The 20,864-nt window shown below is 40.1% G+C and overlaps 1 protein-coding gene across 1 annotated transcript in view; it reads right to left on the bottom strand.

Annotated features, from left to right (window-relative positions):
* The window catches only part of LOC135468182 (dopamine receptor 1-like), a 32,975-nt gene extending 12,717 nt beyond the window's left edge, over positions 1 to 20,258 (bottom strand). The window contains exon 1 of the mRNA XM_064746274.1: positions 20,231 to 20,258. The gene's annotated coding sequence lies outside the window, so the exon portion shown is untranslated. The remainder of the gene's footprint in view (positions 1 to 20,230) is intronic.
* Positions 20,259 to 20,864: the final 606 nt, after the last annotated feature.

Below are 20,864 nucleotides of genomic sequence, written 5' to 3'. Positions count from 1 at the left end.
GGCACACGACGCCAAGCTTACGTTGCTGCACCTGTATAAGTTAGATTTGACTGGACAAAAGACACGAGGTTACATCTCTGTATACATGCAAGCCCGATAAAGCTGAACTCAGACTGGACAGGGCACAAGCTTACATCTCTGCAGGACCTCTCCGGTAGCCTAAGGGTTTGAGCGTCCATCTCGAAGCCGGGAAACCTGGAATTAATCTCCGGTAGGGTCATACCAAAGACGTTGTAAATGTTACTTGTTGCTGTGTCACTTTGCGCTTAGCACTAACAGGTTAGAAGAAGGAAATAGGACTGGTTGTCCCGATATAATAATGTTACTCGATAGGGTGTCATGCCTGGTGTTTTCGGCATAGTATATCAGTGGTGGGAGTACTTTGGCGGCACGGACTCACCTTGCCACAAGAAGACACAGTGCATGTACACACCTAATAATTTCTCGTCGTCCTATGACTGAAAAATTGTTAAGTATAAACTAGATGGTCACACTTCTGACCCTTCATGAGACAGATTTGACTGAAATTTGACTTACCACAGGTCACAAGTTTATATTTCTGGATTAAGGTAAGCCAGATGGCGCTGTATATTGAAGGTCACAAGCTTACATTTCTGAACTACTTTAAGCCAGATGGTGCTTATCTTTGACCTACAATCTTACGTCATATTACTGATGTAATCCGAAGACGCTGAAATTTGACTGGGCACAATGAAGAGTTATATAGTACGGTTACATGATATACGGTCACTGGCCACTTGTCTTTTCTCACAACTATGTGAGTTACGTGACAATACTTACTGGTCTATATCAGCATTAATTAATCAAGACAAACGGATGTGGTTTATGGGTATGGCGTCGTCAGCATGTTACTACTTCAGCCTCCATTCCGACTCCTGATTGCTCCACTCTCCCCCGCCAATTACGGTATTATACAGCTGTTATCATGTAAGCCAATCAGACGGGTACAGCGGGATTACTGCGAGTCAAGCAAGGCTAATTGGCCTCATAAATTATAGAATCATGTATAATTTCCTGATTTTACTATTTGGCGCCTATTTGTGCAAACTATATAACTGGCTGACAGCAGTTTATTTACTGTCTCTGATGATGACCGGGCTCTGGGTGCTTTAGTCCATGTATATTGTACGCGAGTTACGTGGACCGCCATATAGTGTTAAACTGACTTGACAGCGAGAATCAAATCATTTCCCCATCTCAGCGGTTACCGGGGCATTTTAACAACTACAGGGCCTAGTTTTTGAAAGGCGTTTGTTTTTATTGCCAGTAATGCGATCCTTTCAAGGCAGCACACACTCCACAATGATCATGCTGTCTTTACTGAACTGGCCTCCAAAAAATGCACTTCAGCAGTGATTTGTCTTTTCCTGTCTCTATACAGAAGGTTTAGTTAATTATAGGCCCGAAGTCCTTAGCGAGGTTTTTTTTCCTCTGGTCCCACTCCATCATAGATGTTAGTTGTACATCGCCACGTGCTACGGCTCAGGATCTTTTGGGACATTAGACAAAGCCGAAAGTTAATCACGGAAATCGCCAGGAGCATTGGAGTCAATTTACTTACCGCTTTGGATAATTACCTCGTTACGTACGTTAGTTCTTATATAATGCCAAAAACACTAAACAATGGTAGAATCCGAACGCCATATTTACCTGGAGATGGAGAATTACGCTTTTTGAAGATTGAACTTTGTTAAGGCTCAGCATTTATCACAATGACATCCGCGAAGTAATATCAAATCAAAACTATAACAAATCTAACTGCTTTTCGATAAAGAATGGTGCATCTGGTGGACATATCAACGCAAATGCCTATGTAATTTGGTATCATCTTCATCTAGCGTGTACTTGACAGTTGTTTCGTTCTCTAACTAGAACGCTGTGCTAACCGTCAAATATCAGGCTCGGAATCTGGACAATTTACCACCGGAACCGATCCACCTTAACTGTATTTCCTGCCAGTTTCTTATGATCAAAGATAACTTACCATTAACTTGCCTGGCGGACTTTTCTTTTATCGGGGAAGCTTTTCTCGTGAAAAGTTAAAATGGACAGGCGTTCTTTCGTCGTTATGATCTAAGTTATTAGAACCATAGACTGTATCTGGCAGCTTTAACTTGCCAGAGGTATGGGAAGCCATGCACTTTAGTCTCCCGGGGAGACGATAAAACATGTCTCTAGATATTTAGGGCTTTCCGAAGACACATTGTAAAGTGCTGAAATTCGACTATATCTGTTCTCACTAAAGAAATATCTTAGGAAGACGGATCCCGAGCCGACTGGCAATTTCCCAAAAACCAGAGAGCGTTACTGTGGGCAAGTCTACCAAATGACTGACCACACAATCCGACTGTTGCAAAGTAAACCCACCCAACATTCTGTAAGGTTTACACCCTCAGATTCGACGCGATCCCAATATTAATTGGGTTTCTTTTAGCACAGGGCTTAGGAAATTTGAGGGAAGATTTTGTGCATACAGAATGTTTGTTCTACATCGTACGCCATTACAGGCCGAATTATATGCCTTTGTTGTCTTTAGCGGGAAAATCTGTACGGTTCGAATTAAGATGGAACGAATTGTTAAGGAAGGATTATTGCAATCCTACAATGAGATCAATCCACAGATAAGATTATTCTGAAAAGGGGAAGGATTCAACAGCAGTGTGTGTGTGTGTGGGGGGGGAAGCAGTCTATCATACGGGAGAATATGACAATGCCTTTATAACACGGAGAAGAGCAAGTAAACTAATAAATATGACCAGGCTGAACGGCCGGAATGTGAAGTATTTTTTGTGGAAATTCTCCATTAAAAGGATGTTTGAACAGGCTTTGAGCAGCTGTGTTTTTTGTCACGTAAGTATATAAGAAAATAGATAGCTGTTAAATTTCTAATGTTACTCTAAAGAATTTTTTTCTTCACTTGAATTTTCGTCAAAAAATGCAGTAAGTGGGCTAACCAGAGACCATTGGATAGTCCTAGACGAATGTTTTCAAGTGTGGTGTACATACTTTTAGCAAAATTGGTGGAAGGCAAGCGTTTTTTAATGAACGTAATGGTCTTTAATATGGCACGGGCATGTCCGCACGAAGAATAAGAGCGAGATGTTAAATTCCTTATCTGTGGCCAGGGTTGAACACTTGTAAACCAGCAGTTAAAACTCGAGTACCGGTACCAAAAAAAAAAAAACCCTCTAATGAATGCATTTCAATGAAAAGTCACGAGAAGTTTTTTCTCTCATCCCCAGGAGAAAATAAAATCGAACAAATAATTTATAACTGAGCTATTTGATGAGGCAGAGCATGACCGCTTTCTGGTGAAGATCGATGATATAAAATAGTTCACAGTAAGAAAATATCCAACACAGGTAAACATATGTATTAAGTAAAATAACTGCTTGAGTAGAATTCTTATACAAAATGACCCATGATATTTAATCCAAATAATAGTCTGAGGTACGGAACCATACACAGAAATCTATTGTCCTTGTGTACTGGACACTGGGTGCGAGTTTAAGACGACAACGTTAAGTGCCATGTCACATCCATTAAACAGAATCTGAAGACTTGTCATTGGTGTAAAGCTGGTTTATCCAGATGCTCAGCGCAAGTCAATACCCAAATCTATATTGCATTATGCAGGTCTAAAAGGATCACCGTACCGTGATATAATAGAATTGATCTTTATCAACTAAAACCTCGGCTCTCTAAGTGAAGACTTTCCTAGACCAAGGCATCAAACCAGGCGAGAACAGGTACAATAATACAGCCGCTATACTTGGCTTCATGTGTTCTCCTCTGATATAAACCCCCTGGGGGTTGGATCGTCTAGGAGGCACTATCAGCGCACTCCCACGGGACGCATTCACGCACCGACACTTCATTGAAAATCTTCCAAACTACCCATGTTTTCTTTCGCTTACTTCAACAAATGTGTCTGGACTTGGGTCGAAGGAGAAGCGATTCCGTGAGAGGTACCATTGAGAGTTTCCAGCCTATACATACCCCCCCCCCCCCGCCCTGTTATCCCGCATCTACTCCTCCCGGCTATATCAGGTCGCCGGGATCGATAGCAAATCTTGTAATGGTAACGTTAAGACGGTTCGTCTACAAATAAACGAAAAGAAATTTGATAACTGCTTGGTTAGCAAAGGTTGCCTGGTTTCGCCCAGCGGCAGACGGTAGCCCGCGGCTTCCCCGACTGGCGGTTATACCAAGGAGTGATAGTCTAAATTCGTCTAAATTCAGCATCCGCAAGGCAGAGACGAGACTGGAACGAATTTGACCAAATATGAAAAAAAGAGAGAGAAAAAAAAACAAAACTTCAAGAAGAAGTAGACAAAAAAAAATCTTCAACCGAAACACCACAATGTCGATTCTCCAAGGTTTCATGTTTTATTTATGAGATATCCGTATCATATGCTATTCATCTTCAACATTCTCTCCCCTCTTTAAATCATTTATATATGGTACAGTCTGCTACATATAGCCATTAATATCGACGCTCAAGCCTTAAGACTCATCTTTTACTGCCTAGTAACAAACTATACACTTAAGTGGGCACCTAAACAGATTTCAATCTTTCTCTGCGCAAAACCACTAAAATGTTTGCGAAAACTGTGTGTTCATGCTTGTAGAGATGGATTAGAAATGACAGTCTTATACATGTAAATAACAAAGTACTTACGCTGCATACCAAGAGATAAACATAAGTCTAGTTCTGAATTTTCAGGCCTTTTTGTTGTCCAGTTAAAGCTGGAAATACGCTATATATACCTGCTGTTACTCAGATCCATGCAAGGGCTTCGAAACATGACTGTTTTAAAAGGTACCTTTTTTAAAGTAGGCAATGATGCCTGCTGATATGCCTCAGATTTGAAGAGTTCTTGAGAAAAGATTGAATACTTATGCCACACAGGAATTTGTAGATTACCGATACATCATACGCTTTTCTTGTGTGTTTTGCCAAAAATTACCATCCACCCGCAGGAGCCTACAGCTGTGACAAAACGTGACCTCCAACAGCAATAGTGTAAGTTATAGCAATTTGAATTTGTGTAATTGTGGAAAAAAAATGTAAAATTTGTGTTTAGGGTTTGGATGTGGGAATCACGGGATGTCATGCATATTACCCCACTAAATTGGCGATGTATTCCGCTGACCTACTGGGTTGTTTCCTGGACCATAAGCATAGGTTTTCAAAACCCTGTACACAGGGTTCAATTTAAGAAGAAGAATTTGTTTCATTTTGTTGGGTATACATCTAGAAAAGCCACTGACATTGATATTTGCTGAGTTTGCACGTTAAAAATTATTCGAAATGGAAAAACCACAGTCTAGACAACGTATCCAAAGCAACGATGTCAAAGTTTATTCATACGTGGAGAGAAATTATTGAGTGGTGTTCTTCCCTCCATTTAAGTGTACATAGACTACAGGTTAGGTCACATCTATTTTGACACACTAACAATGTATAACAATAAAGACTAATATGGCAATTTTTTCTTCTTTGCAAATGTACTCAAATGCAAATTCAAAGTAGAGTCGGGAAGGAGGAGTGTATGAGTTTGTTATAAGAATGATACGTAAGTTGTTAAGGGCTCTTTTCCATGAACTGAATGTTAGAGCTCTGCTTGCATGCCCGATAAACAGCTGGCTGTCTGGCCAAGCAATTTATCAGCATATTTTTAAGCGTTTCTGTTTCAGGGATACTTAAGCACATATCCGGCAGGAAAGGCGGGGAATAAGGATGTGCTGCACTCAAAGCTGATTCCAAAATGGCCATCTTGCATGTTTTCATAACTTGCACATCCAATATTCGCTTATGCTACCAAAGGCTATGTAGGGCAATGTAGGGCAAGGTAGTTAACGAATTCCGCACGCCGAGGGCACTGCCGTCACACGTGTCCGTGTGCAGCAGTAATGCGCGCCCTGCACACAGCAGAAGCGTATGCATCTGTTACAAACATAAATCTGATTTCAGTTTTCGACCCTTATTTATGGTTGCAGCCTAGGGCTTTAAAATTGAACGGGTATATTGTGCAAATGAGGCCTTTGAACGTAGTGACTTTAATCTGACTTCCAGCAAGGAATGTATGTCTGGCTAATTGGCTATGTTAAGAGGCTGGCCGAGTGACACTCGCCCGAAGATGCTCCTTCACGTGGATTCCACCATCGACCCGTTTACACACTTTCGTCGATAAACAGATTATTGTAGAGGCCGATCGTTTAACCACCCTCTCACCTGTTGTAGACACTGCCGTCTTCAAGCAGACAGTGTCTGTTGACGTCTGTCTGGTGTTATTAGTATGATGGTTTGATTGGTAGGATGGTTGGTGTGATGTTTTCCAATGACCAGATAAGTGGTCAGGAGGCTGATTTGATTTGCTAACGATGGGCTATTATAGGGCTGTTGATTTGATTGGCTGAAAGTGTTGTGTGTGTAGGATGGTTTAAAAACTTTGTTATTTGTTCATTGATTCAAGTGATTTGTGGTCTGTCAGCAACCTGCGGATGGTCGTGGGTTTCCCCCGGGCTCTGCCCGGTTTCCACCCACCATAATGCTGGCCGCCGTCGTATAAGTGAAATAATCTTGAGTACGGCGTAAAACACCAATCAAAAAAAAAAAAAAAAATCAAGTTATTTGTTGAACGACGTACCAGGTACGTCTCTGTTTAATATAATGTGTGACATACGGACGATTGAGCAAACGCTTTGCCTGGTACACTTAACGATTATTCCTGCATCGGGTGGCGTGACAGTTAGCAAGATGAATTCATTTAAATGGATTTTGCTTGTTTTAAATAAATTATTACTTCTGTCGATTTTAGGATTACTTTGTTTGTATTAGATACATGCTAAAACACAAACAGGATCCTTGGCATTATATGCTTGAACGATTAGACTGGGATAGCGAGGCCAATCTAACCAAATCTTTGATACATGTATATTGGACTGTCAGATTTGGAGTTGTATTAGGGCTTTACACACAGAGCACCGTAACAAAAGTAGCATCTCGTGCTGGCTTGTTATTTAGTTTTATATTATTAATTTCCATGGATATCTTGTAAACAATTCCAAGTGGAAATTTTTTTCAACGCTGAGTTAATTACGGGTTCCCCAGAGCGTCATGGGTGATATCTATCAGACCAGGAATTACATCTCGTTAACAATGGTCTACTGAATCAGCAAACGTATAGCCCAGACAAAAACCTCCGACAATGTTGGTTTCGGTTCAGACGACGCGCAACAGGAACGCCAGAATTGATCACTTTGGTGTCTAGGGGTAGGGCATATGGAAATATAAGGATCTTCGATAAGTATGAAGTTTCCTGTTTTTGTTACTATTGTCAAAACTCCACACAAGCAAACCGGGAACCTCATCCACTCACTCCAGATTGAGGTCAGCAGCAAGGTTAGTTAGCGTAGCGGGATGTCAACGAATCGCCATCGTCCCTTATTCAAGTTCCTTCCAGATGCAACTCGTTTAACCTTCCCCAGAGAGTAGCGTTGAAAATATTCTCAGTTATTATGGAAACAGATATTTCCCTCGGACCCATTATATAACCCAAGTGATCGGCATTGAGCTCTGCCACCGTTGCCAAAATACTGACTCGCACCCACTGAGAAAGATGTCTCGATCAATAGCTAAAAAGAAACTGTGATCAGTTTGAAGTTTTCTTTATTGCCCTCGTCTATCGGTGGAGTATTTTTCTGAAAAGCTGACAGAGGTTAGGTCTATTGATTACCAGTTGAAGCCGTAGTAATGATCTCCAAATCTGCAGCAAAACATAACATTGCCCAATTGAGGGGTGATTTTACCGGGATGACATGCGTTTATAAGATATCATCTTGGGGCCAGCGTCATGGTTTAATCACGGCAAAATATCTTGCTCAGGGTGATAAAACAGATCAGGCGCATCCTGATTTTCCTTGAGTCAGATTTCCTTGAGATCAAAAATCAATAGTAGTTCTGAATGTGATGAAAGACCCGTTTCCCATAACAAAAATCTTGAAACAATATTTGTCCACTGAGCTTAGAAAAATGCTTAATTTCGTACGTTGGCCTGCCATTAAAATGAAAAGGAAGAAAAAATAGCTCTGGTGGTTTAAAACTGAGAAAAGAGCATGTAAATTTCAGAGATTGAAGGTTTTTACATACCGTCACATTGCGCAGATAAACACCCTCGACGATATATGAATTACCGAAAAACTATGTGTAGGGAATAGCTTGATAATGCCGTCGAGCTAAAATCAGGTAGCTCGAATCTGGTAGCATTATCTGGGCAAAATATCATTGACTAGCAGTGAATTCGTTCTCATGGCGACATTATCTATCGTTGATGCAGTCAACCTAGGCACTCAAATACAGTGTTGACAGTTTCCAATTTACATGTCATAAATATTCAGATTTTATTCTTCGAAAATGATCGCTAGAAACTCTACAGCTGGAAGACGATATAGTGCAGATGTGCACAGGCGCACCCAGCGATATTGGCGACCACATGCACTTACAAGCCCGTAACTAGCGATAAAATGTGTGTAACCAGGGACCACATGCAACGTCACGTGAGCGTAACAACCATGGCGACCAAAGATGAAGGAGAAAAAAATTACCCCGATGGAGCCTAGCACGTAATGTTATGAGTGTTTTTTTAAACAAGACCGAAATCTTTGGGAAAAATATGAAGGGTTTCACTTTGATTTTTACACGATGTATTGATAAGGATTCACAATAAAGTTTGAGATTACCACATATTCCTTCATGCCACGTGCATCCGTAAATCTAGAAGTGGCCTCTCGCCGGTTCTCCAGTGTGAAAATGATAGGACTCAACCCTTTGTGCAAGCTTTACCTAAAATTCGACTAACCCAGAGGTCTTCCGTGTTGGCCCGGTGTGCAGAATATGTATACCTCGTTTTGAACATTTTGCCTCGAAATGTTTGATATGGAGGAAAGCTGACAGCGTCACTGGCAAGGGATGTGGTGAAATATTTAGGCGTTATATTTAAGGCTTTTTTATGAGAACTACATATTTTCTAATATTTAGGGAATATGAATATTTTATGTTTTATTCTAATTGTTGATGTTGTCAATCTGACATCAAAACACAAATGTTTCCCAGTTCTAAGCGTAACACATTCTCGCCGAAATATCACTGAAATACTGTCAGTGATGGGGTAAATTCTTCATTCTTTCATTTTATAGGCCTGCTTTTGGGAAAGCCCTCTGCAGCATCTGAAATTCTGTGTACAGCGGTTCGGGGGTTTCCACATGTACATTAGAGAGAGTCTGCCGTAACAAATGATGTCTAAAACTAAGAAGAGGCATTCTGGGCTTTCCTGTGGATAAAACTGGCAATTTTTAAAGCTTAATGTCACCAGACATGGATGATTTATAAACGTCTTCATTGATTTGTTCATCTCTTGACACTCGGACCGGCTAATGCTCAGTCCGTATGGAGGTTACCTCTAGGATGTTAGATATAGATCAAGGTTTTACGGAGATTCTAGCTTTATGTTACCCTTGATCGATGTTGCGTGTACCCTTATATAAGGTGCCAGTATAGAAACGCATTGGTCAATTTTCACACGCTAAATCTTGTTTAATTCAAAATTAGGTCAATTAGCTTAATAAGCTGCTATTTTCATTCAAATTACTGAAAATTTTTCAGTCACTTTAGGGAGTCAGAAAGTCAGGAATCATAAAATAAGCTCATCCAGCTTATTTATCCCAACATTTACCCCAACATTCGGTGTTATCACCATGTAGCACCTACGCGTTTCGTTTTTGGGACAGCATATATGTACGCATATGAACGGAAAGTTTTGCCCTCTACCCCAAACCCCCACCCCCATCCCCAGGAAGTTTTATTTTTCTGTGATGATGTATAAATATCAAGTTAACGCAGGTCAAAAACATGTATAGTTCCGAAGAACATTTTCCATTTCACTTTTATCAAAGAGCGAAAGTTTTGTAAATAATTTCGGCTTTGAGGCTATTCTGGTGGTTTGTGCGGTAAGCGTGTTAGTCTGTTGACTCTGAAGTTGGCGCCATTATACATACTAATCTGCAAAAAAGAGCTGATCAATTTGCCGTTGCAACCTCTTCTTCTCCTGTGTTACACTAATAATTAACAAACAACAATAGAGCGAGTGCATGACCGATTGACTAGTAGATGGCAAGTACATCACCACGACCCGACTGAGGCAATCGGCCGCTTGTTTGTACGAGATGATTGGGCAACGCAAAAAAATGAACAGTTTAATGGAAATTATGGATTTTTGGCAGAGTCTAACGGCACAATGTCTGCAGGAGTGACACTCTACTGACAGCAGATGTTCTAGTGTCAGCCACGAAAATAGTCATCCTCTTCTCCAAATCTCATATTCCTAGTTATTTCCTGTCTAAACCCGTGGCCTTCCAAAAGCAAAGCTATAATACAACAGAGACGCAGTGCCGTGTAAAACAGCTTCAGTGCTATATAAGTATCACTGATAATAGGTACGGTCACACACGACACTATATGTCTAAATGGTTGCTTCGTGTTTACAATCCATTTACTGTCTACAAGGAAACGATTAAGTTTAATACTCCTTTTTAAAATAATAGGAATTTTTCTCAAAGGCTTTAAATCGGCGATTACTCAATGGGCACGTCCGGTTTTATCATATCCTGACCATTGACGGCAGTAAACCACCTATAGAAATGCTGTTAGATAGATTTGTCTATTTTTAACCACTATTACATATGCACACGTATGCACATCGTGTTAGAAATATTACAATCAATTTTGCCCAATCCAACGTTTATTTCATCTAATTTGTTGGCTTGCTTGTCCGTTGGCACCACTTTCGTCTTTATCTACAGACGAATCACAACAAATCTTATGTAACAGACCTGTAAAGTACTGATATAACCGTGCTGCCTCACTAAATATCATCTTGCGGAATAAAACAGACACGACATTACCTCCAGTTACATGTACTGACTATACTAACCAGTGCATGGACTATTCATTAAGCCTGTGAGATTCTAAAGGCGTATGAACTTGTATTTAGAATTGAACTTAGATATTCCAGTTTCACTATTTTATTGTCTTACAGCGGACACCACACAGGATTGAACCCTGCTTCTAAGGCTTACTAGATAGGCTTCCCAAACACTGGCTCTCCGTACGGTAATGCGTTTTCCACACGGTATGTGCATGTGAATGTTCTTACGTATTACAAATTAATGTTATGTTTAAATTACAATGTGTTTAGATCACTTTAGCAGTACATATTCCTTCTGTGTTGCGATCATATAGTAAAGAGGGTTAGGCCGAAAATTATAGCTAGTTCTGACACTGAATGTGTGAACATGGCGAAAACTCTCTCTCCTCCCCCCTCCCTTCCCAAAGAGGGTTACAAGGTGACTGTAAACCACAAGAGGACACAATTAGTAGTGACAAAGAAGAGTGAGGATTAAATTTCAGAGCGGCTAGGTTTGTTGTAGCAGGTAAATGAGCAGTATGTGAGAGGAGGGATTGATTGGCCATGTCTAAGCCGAATCGCTAATCTCTTTCTCCGAATGGCTCCAGCTGGGCTAGCCTTTCTCACCAATAAATCATTAGCAAATACTTTATTGCAACAACCCTATTCTCACAAATGCTTTTCCCCTGACTGCGAAAGAAAGATCCACAATTTGTCAGTAGGGGGTGACACATTGTGAGGCTGATAAGTCATGGTTATGAGGAGAGATGCGGCTGGTTTGCGGCGAGTGGCTTGCCAATCTCTCTGGCCAGACCATCATCAAAGGTACGGTAATACGTAACGAATTCCAGGACTACTGATTTGGGCTTCTGCAGACATGGAGTCGAATGTCCACCCGGAGATTTCATTAGATATTTCATGGTCTTTTCACGCGTGTCATCAAAAGTTCTTTGTGTGGAATGGCTCGTAGCTAGAACGTGTGGTAAAGTTCTAGGGAGCTAGAACGTATGGTAAAGTTACTGTCTATGTGGCTGTTCCAAATTAGCTTTGGTTGAACATTAATTTACCTTCGAGGGATACATTAGAATAACAAGTATGGGGTGACGACCAAATACAAAAGTTTGTGATATACTAAAAGCTTTTTAGAAATCCTGTATACAGTACAAACTTTATGGCTGGCGTAAAGTAGTACTCAAGGGATGCTATACACTTCTCGAATATATCGACATGTACCATTCTAAATCTGAACAAATGCCTGAACGTTGTTTATTTCTTTTATTTCTTTAACCTGCACCATCCAATCCACTTGCTTTCATGAATGATAGAGCCTAAGAGGGAATATAGTATTTCATTTTTTTCTGCGCCTAAAACTGTGACGGAAGGCGTTGAACTGCGTTCGATCTTAGTTGGGCTCAGTTCAATTATGAAATAATTATAACAAGATTGCCGAGGCAGACATTGTTCTCTCGGCCATGCAGTAATTTTTTATGCCGTTTGAATTTACTTCACCACAACTGCTTTCATTCTGTAATAATTGATGTTCGTCTTCCACAATGTGTGACAACCAAACTGATGATGAATAAGTCAGCTAATGTATGGAGCGGAGGTTGGTTAGTCGTTGGCTATAAAGTTATGTTGGTGGTGACGTTAAATTATTAAAACCTAAAAGAGCCATAGGGAAGAGAGATTGCTCCTTAGAGCACCAGTATATTAATTGCCGCTGCCATTGCTGCTGCCATTGGTAGATTTCTGGTCCATCGTGGAACCAAAGAATCTTTAACATACTATTATATATACATTAATACTCATAAATACTGACAACATTCATTCTAAGTGAATAATATGAGACTTACACAATGCACAATACACTGTTAGGGCAATAGTACCATTGGAGATAAGATAATGGTACTTATGATATCAAACACAGATTTCAGTTTGATATGTTTTTATCAGATGTCATTACATATTTCAACTGCGATTTGAAAACTGCAAACCGGGCCATCTGAATGGCTTCTATCTAGTTAGTATGAACTTCACATTTCGTCGACGACTGCCTTAGATAAACAGATCAGGCAAAAACCGCCAGCACACCCTACACATTTGTACAGAATGTAACCAACAAATCCCCACACAGTGTTGTATTCGGATCTGTGGTCTTCTATACAATGAAGAACTGTTACGTTATTGTGTGCAACATTTTCCGTACACTTTATTCAGGTATGAATTTTCCAGAGTCAGGAACTCTGATTCCAAACTCAAGTTAGGCTGTAATTCCACGATGTTCCTAAGAATTATTAATGGCTAGGACTAGCTGTTTGAGGAAACAATTTGGATTCACTAATATAAAATTCAAACATTATTCAGACTTGACTCTTTCGTTCGCCTGCATGAAAGGCAACTGTTTTCGGGAGCGTATCTTATGGTATACATTTCTACACTGAGGCCATACACAACTAGCTCTATTCAGCTTGGACTACTGATGCCATCTGTGTAGACCATGAGCATAGGAGGATATAGTATTGCAAAAAATAAAACATGAGGTGGCGATGCAAATTGTCGGAAAAGTTGCAAAAAGTTAAGACGATTCCAGTTTAAAACCTACTGCATGTTTACAAAACATTTCGATTCAAGTTCTGAGATTTCCCCGGAACAGGACACTGTATGCTCTTATGTCAAAGCTGAAATTGATCTGGATTCAAAACACATACATGTAAGCCATCTGATAGGCAACAGAATACAGCTCTTAGGTGTAACGGAAATACGTATATGACAGTACATGTCATGATTGTACGCTTACAGAGAATTCATGCTATATCTGTATGCATGAATATATACTTACACTATGCACAGCGCAGATATGTATCACCTGGTTTCCTGCCAATTCCTGGTACATGTAGCTACACGCCAATGTTGTCATCTGATTTACCCTCGGTATGGGACATGTGATCTCAATTCGCCGTAACACCTATTGGGATTGCACGCCATCTGGTAAAACATACTTGTATATATTTCTCTTTGTTACACAATCATTTAATGCAATTTATCTGTATAACGGCTTGTCGTGACAGACGCTTGTACTATTTTGCCTTTGTCTTGTCTTCTATTCAGAGATGGACTTTGAAGTCGAGAACATATAGTACAGGTTTTTGTTCTATAATCCACCTTGGGGCTTACTGAAGAAAATTATTACTAATGTAGATAATCGATAAGGAGTGTAGGGCTATACTATAAGACGCTGAGGCTGAGCTTAACCCTGAGGGCCCTTCGTGTAGGGGTGGACAATTCCTGATCCCGGGTGTGGTGACAATTAACGCAAATCACAAATGGTGGTTACACCTGTTCGGAAAATACCGTGGGTCAATAGAATATAGGCGAAAAGGGCGTAGTTTTCGGCAACTTGTTGATAACACGTTAAAATCCGGTTATTTAACTTTTTAAATATTATACCTCAGTGTAAAAACATATCTTCGTTTTTCCTTACGAAGACAACCTTGTAAATTTGTCCTTTGCTAGGTATGTTGAGCACAACCCATTAATGAATGAACGAATGAATGAATGAATGATTATGGCTTAACGCCACATCGGCAATTGTTCAGCCATGTCATGGAGAACCACAACCTATGATTATAATACAAGACGTTAGCACTGCCTGACTGAACTATTGAGGTCCATGCAACAAACATGCACGCCTCTTACGATATTCCCACTATATTTATTAATATACTATACTACTATACTCATACTACTACTACTACCACTACTATAATATATTTATATTTATTTAGTAATTTGTTTGATCGATGTTCTTCGTTAAACAGGGCAATATCCACGAGGTCTGCAGACATTACCGATGACGCTGTTGTATTGTGTCGAAAACACCAACAATAAATTCATTGTAATTGTAGATTTAGACAGCCTGTAGCCATTGAAATAATGTGCCTGCAGGAATATCATTTTCTTTCTTACGGTGCATTTGTTTCAGACTGAACCCTCTGTAGGTGTATGGGAGAGGCTCACTGGTGCCTTTGTTACACGCAAATACATACTATTGTGTAATATAAAGTACAACATAGCCTCGGGTACTCAATGCTTTCTGCGCACTTATATGCAGACTCTAAAGAAACATGTTCTACTTATCAAAAGATTAGCTCATTTCCGGACCATTAATGTAATGAGTTATACAAGACACTTTCTTTCTGAGCATATATATATAAGTCATCTTTGTGAGTAATAGATTTGTGGTCTTATGATTTATGTCATCTGGTCTATGACCTTTATTAGACATACCCGTAATTGTTTGTGTTAACTAAACTTGTTGATATTAATTTTTTTTGTAATCAAACTGATTTGGTGTTTTGATCTAGATGTGCATACATGTCCGGCATGACTGTAGACTTTTTCTGGATCGTGAAAACATTTCAGGTCGGTTCTGGACCGCGTTTGCACGAGGAAAGCTATACCTTCAAAGTTCTTTTCAGATATAGGTTAAAAACAAATTACTACATCAGAGCACATTTGCATGACGTCTTGAAATTATTTTGTCGATATATGCATGTATGGAATGAAGATCTGTTTCTTACCAGACATTTTTAAGGATGATATTTACAATATCTCTAAACGAGCATGCATGAATAACTGAGTAGAAAGGCAATCTGGGTCTTACAGACTCTAACCAAGACTCTACTACGTCTCTACTTGTATTAAGGGTTGTTTCGTGTGCCTCCAAATAAAAATGAGGGCTCATTTTGTATTCCTCTGTATATTTATATAGGCCTAACACAGGCCTTCAGGTCGAATGGTGGTCACGTTGCCTCAAAAAGCCCAAATCAGGTTGTTTAATTCGGGATATCAGTACAGTTCTTATGTTATAATGACGTAAGATGCACAGTTTGTGCACATGAAAGTAACAAACACAATTGGAAACAGTTTAGTTAGAAATAAAACATCCCCGAATTAGTAACCTTACAGGCCCCACTGTCCTTCAACTCCGTTTCCATCAGTCGGCTAGTCTCTTGTTTATGCCTTGGTATCTTGATGTACAGTGTTTAGCGGACTACTGGTGCCATTCACTCAAAGGTGACATCTGCTTTCTAGGGACACAGACAACAGGCGACAAGTTTCCGGTGATCGATCCAAAACACTGCACCTCAAGTGACACCTTAACTCCACCATGATTTCTAAAGATTCCATTCAAGGAAAGGTTGTCAAGAACGTTCCCACATGATCAACATACCGGGCGGCTTGTGTTCGATCTGACAACCTTTTGTTATTTGTGTGTCAGAGGAAATTTACTGTCTTGCCGTTCGCAGGACACAATGGCGGTGAGAAGGAAGTAAGTGAGGTTTGTGTCAACGAGTGGGGAATCTTCACTCAGAAGCCTACTGTTTCTATGTGATGACAATGCCGCCAGCCTTTATGGCCATTTACCGCCAGGTCTCGTGCACCGATGACCAGCACAAGGGCAGTTAGAGGTCACCTTCCAGATTTGAACCAGTGGTATTGTCATCTTGCATGTTTACGTCAAACAGGACTTGGTCCTCATGTTATTGACATTGGAGAAAACACGATGTAATCGTTAACCCAAAGGAAACTAGAGGGCAACAGAAAACGAAAGAAGAAAAACAACAAGAAAATGACACTAATCGACCCATGGACCGAAGACGACCTCTAAGTTAACGTACTAAAATAGAAGACAAACGATAAACCGAATGACACTTTGACATTTACGCCCATGCTGCACGATACAAACAGCGAAATGCTAGAAGTTAATATTTAAATGAAAAAGATCCTTCCGGAAAGGTGTCGGTAATTGTTTATGCGGTACTTCCAAGCAATGCGTCTTGGGCACGGGTCAGTCACAGCGGTACACCGGCATACCAGTATAACCAGGTTTTATGATTTCACCGCAAATGAATGTTATAGACATTTGTATTATAAAATGGCGAAAAGACATGGTTCTATTATTGCACGAACATTGAGATGCTTGTAATTGATAAATACCCTCAAGAATTCATTCGCTTAATTATTTATATGCGAGGTTTTGTTTTAGATTTCATTAAGAAAAAATCCATAGTCGTGAAGAAGATCTGTTATCAGCACCATGTCATTTCCAACCTATCCTCTGACGGCTTGTTCTGGTAGGCAAATGAGACACTCACATGTGATATCAAAGCTCAGAAATTTTGCTTTACCTTAGGTAATTCGCACAATTACGCTACGTTGAAATGTAAATACTTAGATAATTACAGGAACTACTAATTACCTGAGTTGAAACCAAGTTAATTGGTTGTCAGACAGGTGAGAGGCGGTTGACAGGCGAAGCTCGCCCCTTGCAGAGAATACTTGTTAGCCGTTCATTTCGGGTAGGTGATAAAATCGAAGGCGTAATACAAACAATGACTCCATCCAATTAAAACCAGTCGTCCCACTATAAAGACAAGCATTTCCAGCATTGACAGATGTTAGAAAAGAAAACATTTTTGGCTAAAAATACCAAGCTATACTGTGGCAGGCTTTGGCTTTTCAGAATATTGGCTTTTTTAAGAAAGGTTCCTTAACAGAAACAGAAACTACTCCCTCCAGGCATTGGATAGAAAAACAGCAACGACTAAAACATCCAGATTGCTGCAAAACGTAGTGTAAAATTGCTGTAATTTTCTCACGGATTCGGACAGTTGATTCATCATCATTACTATTGTGCAAGAGAATGCTGCTGCTATTTCGCCAGAGCAAAATTAACAATGGTCAGATTCTGTCCACTGATGGTCTCAAACGAATCACTGAAAGTGTTCTGCCTAAATTTTCTTTGGGCTGCATTGATTACATGAATTCGAATGCGCCTGAACAAGGTTTTGTTTGATTAATAGATATACTGAGCATCGGTACACAACCTGAGGGATATTCAGTCACGCTGCAACTGATGAGAACGGGTGTTGGCTTTTTGTCATTGTCTTACTTTCGTCACTTAATAACGATTATTTTTATGCAGTGTTGGGTGTAATTATCTAGGCCTTTGTATGGACCGAGTTGAATCGATACGTTCTTATGTCGAATAAGGAAAGAAATGTGTTTCTGATAAATACTATCCTACCTGCACGGGACTTTTTAGAAAACGGGATAAGAGCTATAATTATAGACTATTCCTTAACTTCAATTTTTTTTGAACCTAATATGTCTAAATTTGTTGCTAATAATCTTATCAGTTAAAACTGTAGGGCTCCAAAATTTAAATAACTGGTTGCACGGCGACATTTGACCACATTGATTTCCCTCATTGAATCGTTTTACCTATGGACATCTTTTTGCAACAATGACTTCAGGAAAAGACCTCAGAACCAACTACTATTGGGTAGATATGTGTTACAATTTTAGTCCAGCTGCCGCATACAAAGAAAAATTAAAGTAGACAAAGTCTGCACGAAAGTGACTGAAACTCCCATAAAATTATTTATTTATTTGATTGGTGTTTTACACTGTACTCCAGAATATTTCACTTATAAGACGGCGGCTAGCAGCATGGTTAGAGGACACCAGGTTGCACCCCCCCTCCTCCCCCCTTCAAGAATTAAGAAGGATCTTAGTGCGCCTTGGCGATTCTCCTTCATCCAAGTGTTTGATCCGCTGAATAGCTAAGATAACAAATGACATGCTCTTACTATGTTTTCTTTCCGGCGTCACTGCGTAACCAGAATCAGATGTAATCAGTTTTGGCTAATGAAACTGCATGCCGAAACAATCAAAGCAATGGCTCCTCTGCTAACCGGATAAGCTGCTTCTAGGGAAGCAAAGCACATGCCGCGCTTGAAGAAACCGAGTTACCAGAAATGCATTGAACTGTGGTTTTTGTAAAATTCCTGTACACAAATGCTTGGACACGAAACCTGTGCTTGTGTTGGCGGCCAGACTTGCACAAGGGCTCATTTTAATTACGTACACACAGCGGACTGTAAACCATTGATGAGAAAGCCCTACATTACAGCCAAGGGACGAGTGACGACGAAAAAGTACACTGACTTACGAGAAAGCCAAAACATGGCCAAAGCAGAGATCGAACAAGCCATAGCGATTTGCATGCGGTCGCCTCAACACTGTGGGTTTGATATCGAGGCCATTTTTCGTAAGGCATATTGAATGTAGTTCACACCATCTAAGTATACTCACACGTTGGTGATAACTTTTCTTCATTGTTCTGCATAAGATATTTTCTAAAGTTTGAAAAACGTTTAAATTGCCTGTTCTTGCGTGTTCTTGCAGCACGGATTCCCTTGCCATATGTCACTTTGTGCGGAAGTATTGTTTGTTTGACGCCATGGCATTAGATCCTACTAGAATTTTCGTATCGGCAAGGTCGCTTTTTTGCAGAAATGTTGTTAGCATTTCTCCATGCTGTTGGGCTCTATTTGAATACACGACACTCTCTTGTCAGTCGTCGTTTATTCAGCGCTATGTGTCAAGCTGTTTGTCGCTACACCAGGAACTTCTTACATCTGTTGTCAGTCTACATGCAATATTGGCACAGTATAACAACACATTTACTTTGTGGTTTGCCGTTTTACCTGAATTCATTGTTTAGCACTACGCCATGTCGTTCATAGAGCTATACCAAATCTATACTTCAGTACATTCCCCAGTGTGTAGCCGTTCTGTTTAAGTGTAGGTATTTAGGACCTAAACTGGCGTTTGTCGCCGTAAACTGATCAGTTCTACAGGCATTTATATGCTTTCATCGAATTCTAGCTTTTACTTTGTAACAAGGTGATCAGTCAAAAGTAGCCGATCCTTGATTAGTGGATGAAATTTTACCAAAGGTAATTTGATTTATACAATCGTGCTTTGAAGATTTAGCAATATACAGAATCAAACCCAGTTGCAAGATAAGAAAATTGTTCTGATTTTGATCGTGCGCTATGGCCTCATTGGGTGATTTTTTGCGACGGCGTTGTTCATGCAACAAACCATATATCAGTTGGCACTGGTGATGAGCATACAGTAGTTGAATAGGTTAGAATCACGGCGATGGGGGACCGATGTATCGGTTAACTAAGGTGTTAACTTGACCATGACCATTCGCTGTAAACATGTGTCTAACTAGACATTACTGAATTGCCCCTGGACTTCATCAAATCTTCAAGAGAAGGTCTTCCATTTCTGAATCACTATATTAAAATATAATGTAACAAATTGTGTTAAAAATCGAACAAGATTTTTTTCATTTACTGGCGATATGTTTGTACCAAACTTACCTGGAATGTATCTTCACCATGGGGTCAGTCAGTTGTTTTCATCGTGAAGGACGCCGGTGCTGGAACCTCACCTTTGGATTCTACTTCCTCTGGGACTTGCTATCAAGAAATCTAAAGTACTTTTAACAGACGACCAGTTACTGGCGGCGGATGTTTAGCGACTGGTACAGCATCCGTCAGCTATTGTACATTGCATGAAACGTTATTCGAAACTATGCCTGGACAGTTTGCCACAGGTCAATACAGCAAACGTAGTTACTCGATGGAAAGCGCCCGGAAAGACTGCTCACAGCATGATACCTAGTAACTTAACGCCTCTCCCAGGCAGTACCATTGACTCGACAGAAGAGTGCTTGGATTGCCGCGGGTACATGCCATCGACCAGATCCTACTCGGCTTCACTAATCGTGTCACTGTCATACACTGTATTTACCCAGTCGTCCAAAATCCACTGACTCTACTAGGATGATCTTGACGTTTGTACAGAAGACCTAAAGGCGATGTAGCGGAAGGAAATTCTCAACTGTTTTTACTTTTTAAATCAAAAGCCACCAATAATATAGATAAGTGCTGTGTTCATTCTTTTATTCAGCTGCTGCAAGAAAATCATCTGACCTCGTGTTGGCTTTTTCTA

This window comes from Liolophura sinensis, chromosome 6, assembly GCF_032854445.1.
Source record: "Liolophura sinensis isolate JHLJ2023 chromosome 6, CUHK_Ljap_v2, whole genome shotgun sequence".
NCBI lineage: Eukaryota > Metazoa > Mollusca > Polyplacophora > Chitonida > Chitonidae > Liolophura > Liolophura sinensis.
Note: the sequence above shows the minus strand (reverse complement) of the source record. Positions and strands in the feature narration are given on the sequence as shown.